At 40.7% G+C, this 11104-nt stretch overlaps 1 long non-coding RNA gene across 1 annotated transcript in view; it reads left to right on the top strand.

The window, feature by feature from the left end:
- Positions 1-10204, top strand: part of LOC118760950 — an 18005-nt gene extending 7801 nt beyond the window's left edge. The window contains exons 2-3 of the long non-coding RNA XR_004997058.1: positions 5669-5673; positions 10051-10204. This is a non-coding gene — a long non-coding RNA (uncharacterized LOC118760950). The remainder of the gene's footprint in view (positions 1-5668; positions 5674-10050) is intronic.
- Positions 10205-11104: the final 900 nt, after the last annotated feature.

The following is an 11104-nucleotide window of genomic DNA, read 5'->3' as shown; positions in this document are numbered from 1 at the left end:
AGAAATAAAGGGCAAGGGTACTGGATGTAAAAGACAATGGAAGCAAAAGACAGGGGTAATAAAATAAAAAAAAACGCAAAAAATAGTAAAAAAATTAAAGAAAGTAAAAATAAGGATAATTAAGTTAGAACCACATATAAATAAGAATTAGCCAAATAAGGATAAAGTAATATAAAAAATATTAAAAAAAAATAAAAACAATAATAAAAGAATTGAGACTATAAGGTAGAGTAAGAGATAAAGAGATAAGATGTTGAGAATACGATTTTGGCTTTGATGGGGTGGTAATAGTCATAAATCACTTCTTAGTTTCGAGGTTATAATTTGATATCGTTGTGGTGAGTGGTCAGTTTACACAAATCCGCCACTACAAGTTACTGGCTTTATAAGTTTATAGTATATGTGTATGCGTATATACTTACTCGTGCACATATATATAAGTATGTCTCATACAGCACAGCATGAAACACACAGCATTAAAATATGGAATTACACACATATCTCCACACATATTTACAGTTAAACCCTAGTAAATATATACATACACTACTAAGCATATGTACAGATACAGATATCTATACACACACACATATATGTATATATACATATACACACATACATATACAGCCCTCACACACACACACATATATATATATGCATATACACACATATATATATATACACATACACATATATATACATATATATATATGTACACACATACACACATGCATACATAAATATCCCCAAGTATAATATCTGCATACATTCACGCCCATAGATTCATGTATATACACACACACATTTAATCTTATAAGTGTCTATCTTGTTTTGGGGTACATAACAGTTTTAATTTAGTTATTTAATATTCAATAATTTAATATAATTTGATATACTACTGAATGGTTGTATACTGTCAATCTAACAAGAACGTGACAGTAGGGGGTACACCACCGCTGTATAGCCCTAGGAAGCATCGAACGCCTCCTGATAGCTTTGACACATTTTTCCCTGTGTCCTTATATAGATATACGAAGGGGAGACAAAGACCTCCGGCTGCCGGAACTGCATCTAGGACACCGTGTTTCAGGATCATTGTCCTTCATCGGCCTAGAGTAGCAGACACCGGTCAGCTGGTGATATTATATCTTTATTATGGGCACGATGGCCCTAATTCAGACGGGACATTACAAGACGGGACGTGGGGTACATAAAGATATACGAAGGGGAGACAAACACCCCGGCTGTCTCTACGAGAGATTTAGAAATTCAATATTTCTTATTTTGACACATTTCTTATTTTGACACATTTCTTATTTCCTATTTTGACACATTTTTTCCCTGTGTCCTTATATAGATATACGAAGGGGAGACAGTGTACCCCCTACTGTCACGTTCTTGTTAGATTGACAGTATACAACCATTCTATCGCCCCACCACCGTACATGTCTCTACGAGAGATTTAGAAATTCAATATTTCTTATTTTGATAATCAGTGAATAAACTTCACTGAATATAGATATATAGAATTACGAAGTCGAGGCAAATATCACCAGCTGACCGGTGTCTGCTACTCTAGGCCGATGAAGGACAATGATCCTGAAACACGGTGTCCCTAGATGCAGTTCCGGCAGCCGGAGGTCTTTGTCTCCCCTTCGTATATCTATATAAGGACACAGGGAAAAAATGTGTCAAAGCTATCAGGAGGCGTTCGATGCTTCCTAGGGCTATACAGCGGTGGTGTACCCCCTACTGTCACGTTCTTGTTAGATTGACAGTATACAACCATTCTATCGCCCCACCACCGTACATGTCTCTACGAGAGATTTAGAAATTCAATATTTCTTATGATATACTACTATTCTCCAAAAATTGAGTGCCATATATTTATTTGCACTCGTGTTTTTTCTTTTCCTTCCCTACCTGAGGTTGCTGTGAGCTTTTTCGTAAGCTTTTCTTTCCACAGATAAACCTAATAATTTATTTCTTCCTTTTTGATATTTTCTGTGATACACGATCCCTTTTGACCGTTTTTTTTATACACGATCCCTTTTGATTGGAAATTTATTTTCTCCCCTTTTTTCTGTTTTCTTCTTTTTCCTTCGAAAAGAAAAGCTCTACATTGTATTTTGTCACCTCTGTGTTCGACCCTGTGTGGGTAATGAAGAAACTTATCTATCTATCTATCTATCTATCTATCTATCTATCTATCTATCTATCTATCTATCTATCTATCTATCTATCTATCTATCTATCTATCTATCTATCTATCTGTTTGACTGCCTGTCTGTCTGTCTATCTATCTATCTATCTATCTATCTATCTATCTATCTATCTATCTATCTATCTATCTATCTATCTCTGTCTATGGATGTGTTGTCTCATCGACTCCGAAGGTAATTCTTTATTTTGACTATTTATAGCCCAATTTTTCTGTACATTTTTGTGAATAAGTTGTGTAAGGCACCCAACTTTCATTTGAGTGCTTTTCCAAGGGAGGAATTCGCCCCTAGGGGCAGTTTCGACCCCATTTCATTTCTGTAATTTTATTCTTGACATTCGAAAATGTCTAGAAATTTTATCGTGGAACAATGGTCGCGTTCCTCTATCGACCAGATTTCTCCTAGACTGGAAAAGCTAGGAGAAAAAAAAGAATTTTGCGCGCGACGTAAAATTATGAATGAATGTGTATTGAACACTACTACTACGTGGAGTAACAGCATTGTCACCAACACCGCCACTAGCAAGAACAACATAGACACTTCTACTGTTACCACCACCGCCTTCACCACCACCACCACCACCACCGCCGCCACCTCATCCACTACCTCAACTACCAACAGCAACAACAATAACAATGACAGCAAAAATAAAAATTGCGCCACCATTTCGACATCTGCTGCCTCGGCTGCCTCTTCTGCCACTGACACCACCACCAACAACAAAAACAACAATAACAACAACAACAATTCCGTTCAGACCTGTTTTACTCCAACAACAAGAACTGAAGTGAATAAACAAAAATCTGTAGCTACCAAACAAATTGACAAAAGCTGCTTGAGTACAGGGATAAATTACGAAAATAATTTTCCACCCCTTCCTACTTGCACAATCGAACCAAACACACCAATTTTACAAACTGCAGCCAACAACAACATCACCACAAGCAACAACAATAACAAAACAACAACAAATTTCGCTGAGGCGATTAAAGAAAAAAAAAACAACAATATATTTTACGGCTCAACAAATACAGGACACGAACATTAAAATAACAGAATCAGATGGTATAGTGAAGATAAACATACCAGAAGACATTTTGGAAGATGAAAAAAGACGAACAATCATTTATAAAATAGTAAACAAGAAAACAAAAAGCCCAGAGAAGGCTAACACAAGCAAAATAGAGAAGTGCTTGAAACCCATCTGGAATCACAAAGAATATGTAACCTGGTGGAACAAATTTGCCCACATACAAGTTGTTTTCTACACCGAAGAGTTAGCTAGACGTTTCTCAACGCTAACTCTTCACTCAGATGAACTCCAACTTACACCAAGCTATCGGGGACAGAAGTGACTAAGATCACTTTAAACAATGTCCCCAAAATAGCCAATAATCTATGGCTTGTAAAGGCCTTATGCGTAAAAATGACGAATTTTACTATTTTGGAAACCACGGTCACAGAGCATAAAAACTGGTGGGAAAAAAAGTAGAATTTCTTCTACATATACATCATGAAGATATAAAAAAAATACCCACCCAGATATGTGTATCAGACGACCACAAGTTATATGTGGTCGTCGATGGCAGAAGACCACGTTGCTACATATGCGGCAGTGAGCAACACCTAAAAAAAGACTGCAAATCTGCCGCAAGAAAACAACAGCAACAACAACAGCAGCCGGAAACAAAAACAAATAAACAAGGTTTACTACCCACAACACTTTTTGCAGGAACAAACCTCACCAAACAAACAACCACACCAACTGCAGCACCAAGAACAGAAGCAGCATCACCAACAACAACAACCAAGAATATACCAACTCCCAAACCAAGGACATCTGCCAAAAAGACACCCAGCAAAAATGAAGAAACAATTACAACTCCAAATCCCCACAAAATTGAGACCCCAAACAACACAACAATACCTACAATCACTCAAACACAAAATACCCAAACCCCACCTCCAAAACCGCATACACCACAACCAAACGCTCACCAACCAACACCAACAACAAAATCAACACAGTCGACAATAGACCCCAATATTTTCCCTCTTCCAGGCTCCGATTCGTCTGATTTGTCATTAGACGAAGAAGACACGGAAGATTGGCAAATAGCCACAGGGGGGAGAAGAAAAGGGGAAAAAAAGAAAAGAAAAAATAACAAACAAAGCGGGAAACAAAAACATCCACAGAAAACACACACATCAACACAAACACACCATCATCAAACTCCCCAACAATGTTGACAGCCATAAACACAAACAACCACGACCTAATGGAACACATTAGGTCAAACACTAACATTACTGAAAATGACATAAAAACAAGTAACCACCCACACACAACACCACCACAACACATTAAAATAATACACGTGACACAGAACACATACAGCACCCTGAAATCTCTTTACCCTGATGCAGTAGGGAGATTTCAAAAGTACTCATCGAAAAAACTGTACAAAATCCTCATAGAAGAAGACCGTGAGGTGAAAGACAAAGAACTTTCGAAAAACAAGTAACCTTTTCTCTCTCTCTTTCCTTTTTTGCACTTTTATCGGAACATGCTCAGAATAGGTAGTATAAATGTACGTGGCTTGGGGTCGCCTTGGAAACAAGGCTACCTGTTAAATGACATCAAGTCACTAAATCTGAATATCATAGCCATCAGTGAGACCAGACTCCACAGCTTGCGGGCACTCCAGCACATTTTCGGTACACATTTCAACATTTATTTTTCTCCGTGTCTACCGAGAATGGGCGGAGGTGGCACCGCGGTGCTTATCCGAAGAGTCTGGATCTCAAAGTAAGAGCAAATTTCCTAGACCCGGAGGGTAGGTTGGTCGTTTTGGATGTCGATGGCAGCAATGAGTGTGCTTTTCGACTGATAGCAGTTTATGCTCCGTCCTTAACAGGCCGACCAGATTTCTTTCGACGTCTAGAGTCTTTCATGGGAACGTCTCGTCCATTACTTTTAGTGGGGGATTGGAATGCCACCCTGGACACGCATCTAGACTACGTGGGCAGAGATAGCAATAGAAGGGGATGCAAATGCCTCAAAGACCTGCTCAGACGTTTCCAACTGTCTGACAGGTACCGACTGGACCACCCGAATGTGCCAATGTGACATGGAGTAACCGCATCGGGTCGTCCAGATCATACTTAGATAGAGTATTCTGTAGGACAATAGATAAAAATAGTGTAGGTTGTCCACAATTTCATATAGTCAGTTACACAGATCACAAGTTTGTGACTTGTACACTTGACTTAGATAAGACACATAGGCAGGGTCCTGGTTACTGGAAACTGAACGCGTCTTTTACAGCACGACAGGTTTACAGGGACCGGATCAGCACATTAGTTAAGAGAGCTTTGACGGGTACCATCATCAACAACAGATGGTGGTATGCCCTAAAAAAAGCAATTAAAGCAGAATCAGTCAGATACAGTAGAGCCCTAGCATTAGACCGAAATAGAATAGAGGGAGAATTAGTTAAGGTTTTAGAAGAGGCACTTAGAACTGGCATCGCGTCCAACGTGCTGGCGGCGAGATTGGCCCTCGACCAACACCTCAACGCCAAACACGAAGGATGCGTTGTCAGAGCTAGGATGCGTGCTCTGAGGAACGAAGGAGTTGGAGCCGCCCAAGAGGCCCGAGTGGTGGAGACGCAACGAGGCAACAGAGCCACCATCAAGTCTCTTATAGATGAACAGGGGCGCGAATTTCTCGAGCTTAAAAGGATGTGTGGGGCTTTTCAACAACACTTCACCCAACTGTTTGGGACAAGTGGTGAGTCAGAACGCAGAGTGGACTTTAGTGCCTACCTGCATGCCTTTCCACGACTCTCAGCAAGAGAGGTGGAGTCTTGTGAAAAGCCTATCACAGCTGCGGACGTACAGGATGCGATGGTAGGCTGCGCGAGAGACAAGTCACCAGGCTTGGATGGTCTGCCCTACGAACTTTATTGTTTGGAGGCGTCTTAGCAGCTGTCTACTGCAACTGGCAGCAGAACGGGAGTATTCCTGCTTTTGTAAAGCGAGGAGCAGTGGCACTGATCAAGAAAGACCCAAACAAGGGGGACGTCATAGATAATTTCAGGCCCATCACTCTGCTCAACGCAGATTTGAAAATTTTGGCCAAGGTGTTAGCCGAGAGGTTGGCGCTTGTCATCAAGAAACTAATCGACAAGGCGCAAACATGCGCCGTGCCGGGTAGAAATATTCATGACAACCTCCATCTAATGCGCTACATCATAGACAGGGTAGTTAAAAATCCTGGCATGGGTGGGGCGCTGATCAATGTGGATCAATCAAAAGCCTTCGATAGGGTAGACCATCACTACTTGGAGGCTGTCCTTAAAGCGGCTGGTTTCGGTCCAGTTTTCCGCGGTTGGATCGCTGCCTTATACAGCGGCATCCACTCAGTAGTTCGCGTAAATGGTCATCTATCCAGACCTTTTAACATCATGCGTTCGGTTCGTCAGGGATGCCCCCTCTCATCGCTGCTGTATGTACTTACTCTTGAGCCACTACTGCGGAAACTGGCGACGCTGAGGGGCATCCCACGAGAGCTGGGATGCGGGAGGAGCGTGTCTGCATACGCGGATGACGTCACCGTCATAGTGTCGAGCTACGAGCACATCGAGCTGGTCGGCGAGACACTAAAAGAATACGAAGCGGTAACGGGAGCAAAAATTAACCGGGAAAAGCCAGTGGGCTTGCGGCTCGGCACCTGGAGAAGCAAGCCCATGCCGTCCAACAGCGTCTCCATCATGGGACGCTGGACGGACGGACCGGTTAAATTGCTCGGGGTCTGGTTCGGTCCGGACCTCCAAATGGAGAAGAACTGGGGCGAGATAACGACTAGGGTGGCTACTCTCACCCAGAAATGGGCTGAGAGAAAGCTATCCCTAAAAGGTCGGGCGGAGGTGGCGAACGCGTATATCGCATCCGTCATCGAGTATCGTCTGACCGTCGTGCCTTGTCCCGACCCTACCATCACCAAACTGGAACGTATACTCTTCCGCTTCTTGTGGAAGGGAAACGTTCCGATGGTTAGGCGATCCATTTGCTGCCAACACTCGCTAAATGGAGGGCTGGGCATGCCGTGGTTGATGATGCGCAGACATGCGCTGAGACTGCGACATCTCCGGCGCTTCATAGACAACGGTGAACAGGTGTAGTCGCCTTTTGTGCGGCGCGCTTTCCCGCAGCTCGTCTCCTTGGACGAACTACAGTCATGGATCAAGCAGAGACCGAGGCTAGGCGAATGGCACCGTGAGTGTCGCGTTGCTCTCAAGCAACTCTGCCGTCCGGGATCGAACTTGTGCGACTCCATCACAACAAAGGCATTCTATAGAGGATTAGTGGAGGGGAGGTGCGACGACGAACTCGGGCAGAGTCTGGGCGTCGACGAGGAACACCTGACCCGCCTGTTCAGGACAACTTTCGGGCCGGGACCTATGAACAATCACCAAAGATCCCTGGCCTGGCAGTGCTATCGAGAAGCATTACCTGTTCGGGATAAGCTCTACAGACACGGTTCCAGACACACTGGACCGACTTTCCCGAGATGCGGTCAGAGCGACGAAACCGCTCTGCACGCACTCGTGCAATGTCCAACCATTTCCGACCTGTGGGCTTATGCCGAACGGCTGCTGTCACGTGTGGGACGAATCCGCCTATCGGCCGAGTCTATCGTGAGAATTGCTCCGCCCCCTTCCCTCAACCGGGAAGGCAAGGCAGTTTTCATCGTACTGGTGGCCATGGTGAAAGAATGTGTGCACAGACCCATACGACAGACCAACAACATCAGCAATATCGTTGATCGTCCTCTTACCTATAACAAACCTGTCACCCCACCCCGCGCCTAGACATATACCATTACTAACTATAAACAGCATTATTCAGTCTGCCGTGATGATTCAAACAACTAACACATTATATTTCTAAGGGTACATTCTTTCCCTCTGTGAAGAGATTAGCTCAGAAATATGATTTTAATATTTTGAATTTTCACTACGCTTAATTGAAACAGTTGTAAGAGATAATGATAAATTTTTGCTGATAATAAACTCTTATAACTTCAATATCTCCATTTTCTTATTTTTCATTTACACACACCACACACACACACACACACACACACACACACACACACACACACACAAACACACACGCACACACATACGACGGGCTTCTTTCAGTTTCCGTCTACCAAATCCAGTCACAAGGTTTTGGTCGGCCCGAGGCTATGGTAGAAGGCACTTGCCTAAGCTGCCACGCTGAACCCAGAACCATGACGTTGGGAAGGAAGCTTCTTACCACACAGCCACGCCTATATTTATATAAATGGAGTTAAACGCAGGTGCTATTTAAATCTTTTTACTTTCGACATATGTTTCGAAGAAAACATTGGTGTTATTCCAGAAGGAATAAAATGGTATAAAACAATGCAATCTTCTTATCAGGGAAAGAAAGAAACCAAACACATCAATAAGCATTTTAACAGAATGTGATGACTGCGAATATGATGAAGGGAACGGTAGCAAGTTGTTTTTAAAAAATCCGTTAATAGGTACACCGTAAAGGTAGTTTATAGGAAGAGAAGAAAGAGAAAGAAAGAAATTAGCAGAAAACTAATAGTGGAGAGATGTAGAACGATAGGCGAACTAGAATAAAGCTTAAAGGCATGGAAGTAGATATATTTAGTGGAAGTCAAAGAATGGTAGAAATCACTTATAAGAACTAAAGATATATTTCTGCCAATGTTTGCAACGATAAAAGCGCTCTATAAATGTGTTTACCAGGAGATTCTCTGAGAACAGGATAAAGTACATTTCACTGTTACAAAGCGGACAAAAAGATTTACCTTTATCATATGGAAAAGATACAGAGAGAATATTCCATTCCAAATCAAATTGTTTATTATGATCCTAATTCTACATCTATTAATGGGGACATAAAATCTATCTCTATTAATGAGGACATGAAATCAAGTCATAACGATATTAATTTTATTTCGAATAACAACACCAAATCGAGTAATGTAAATCTGCAGCGTAAAGGAGATAGCTGTTATTTAAGACCCTTTTTTCATTATAAAGGTACATCGAGGACTTTTAAAGCTAATTACCCTAATAACTGCTTGGATAATAATTCCATATGGTAAGCAGATCAAATCCAACCAACCTTACGAGTTTCGTGAAGCTATAGAAAAGAATTTCCCAAGAAATTCAAGATATTATTCGATTATTTATTCACACCGAATCAGGACAGGTTTTTCTAACACAAAAAATCTTTCACAAATCATCTCTTCGCATAGTTGTTAAATGGAAATCCACCTAATGAAAATACTAACATTGATTTTGTTAACAGCAAGGTTATTGTTTCTGAAGTTGACTCCAATCGCATTCGTTTTCTTAGCAGTAATTCTAAGACTAGAAATTCTATTTTTGAATGTAAAATTACTTCCGGTTCTGATGTCTTTTTTTATAGAGGTAGTTCTTCAGTTGTCCAAAAGAATATCTAATCATTACTCTACATTTAGACATATTAATAAACGTAACAATACTGGGCTTAGTAAATTAATCTGGTATCTAAAGGATCATAATAAACAATTTGATTTGGAATGGAATATTCTCTCTGTATCTTTTCCATATGATAAAGGTAAATCTTTTTGTCCGCTTTGTAACAGTGAGATGTACTTTATCCTGTTCTCAGAGAATATCGTTGCAAGCTTGTCCGAAGTGAGACAGGCCAAGGTCCAACGTTCGATATAATTGGTCGGTTGAAATTTAAAAACAAAAGACCAGCTATTTATAAGGGGTAAGATAAATAAATAAATGAATAAGAAGATGGTGTATGTTGTAAGGGGCCCTAAAACGCTTAAGATAGTAAATACTAGATTTAAAAAAAATAATATTATGAAATAAATATTAAGAAAGGAACCTATTCGGACATTTAGGAAGTAAGACGGTTAGGGTTGGAAACGGTCCAAATGTTTATTAAGAAGAATAGGAAATTAGTAAAAACAATGGAACGAATTTATTCCGTTTCATTGTTTTCACTAATTTCACATTCCTGTTAATAATCTTTGCCTCAAGTGGCTTCTAGCGGTGGAAGTTTGAACTACAGCTGGCTTGCCCCGCACAGAACGTTTCCGGTTATTTTCCGGTACACGCACGCGCGCGCGCGCACACACACACACACACATGTATAGAGTGTTTGAGGTGGTGTACAGATACTGTATATTGAGATGAAGGAGACAGTCAGAATTTTGGATGATTCTTTATTAGCGCTTTTGTTCGTTTATTGAACTCAAGACAAAAATCAAAATGGTAAAAACAGAACTTTTCGTTGTTCATTTATACGAATCGGGTGTTTTTTGCTTTGTTTAAAAGAGGAAAAATATTTTTCTTTTTCTTTTTGGAAAAAAGGGGAAAAGGGAGGAAGATCTCTTACACAGACTAATAGCGAAGACCTACAAGATAATTTCACTGCGAGTCTAAATATATATCGGTAACATAACGAATATATATTTAACGTGTAGCTGGTCACTCACTTCATTTTAAGGCTGAACTGCAAACTCACTTCAAGAATTCTGGAAGAAACAAGAGATACAATTACATGTTAAGTAGAAGTAATTGAGTTGAAAGGGGTTTAAGAAAGGAAGTACTTCACTTGATAGAGTCGGAAACAGCATACTTCATCTAGCAATGTTTTTAAAGAGCTGTGGTCATGTTTTCATTTGCGAATCTTTTGCTGAGACAGCTATTTATTTGCCACTTGTGTAAATGCGAAAATAAAACTACAAATTCTCCAGATTTCATAATTAATATTTCATAATGTGTGACAAAACATTGGAATTTTAAACTTTA

Source organism: Octopus sinensis, unplaced genomic scaffold (genome assembly GCF_006345805.1).
Source record: "Octopus sinensis unplaced genomic scaffold, ASM634580v1 Contig02465, whole genome shotgun sequence".
Classification (NCBI taxonomy): domain Eukaryota; kingdom Metazoa; phylum Mollusca; class Cephalopoda; order Octopoda; family Octopodidae; genus Octopus; species Octopus sinensis.
The sequence above is the reverse complement of the archived record's forward strand: the minus strand, read 5'-3'. Positions and strand labels throughout refer to the sequence as shown.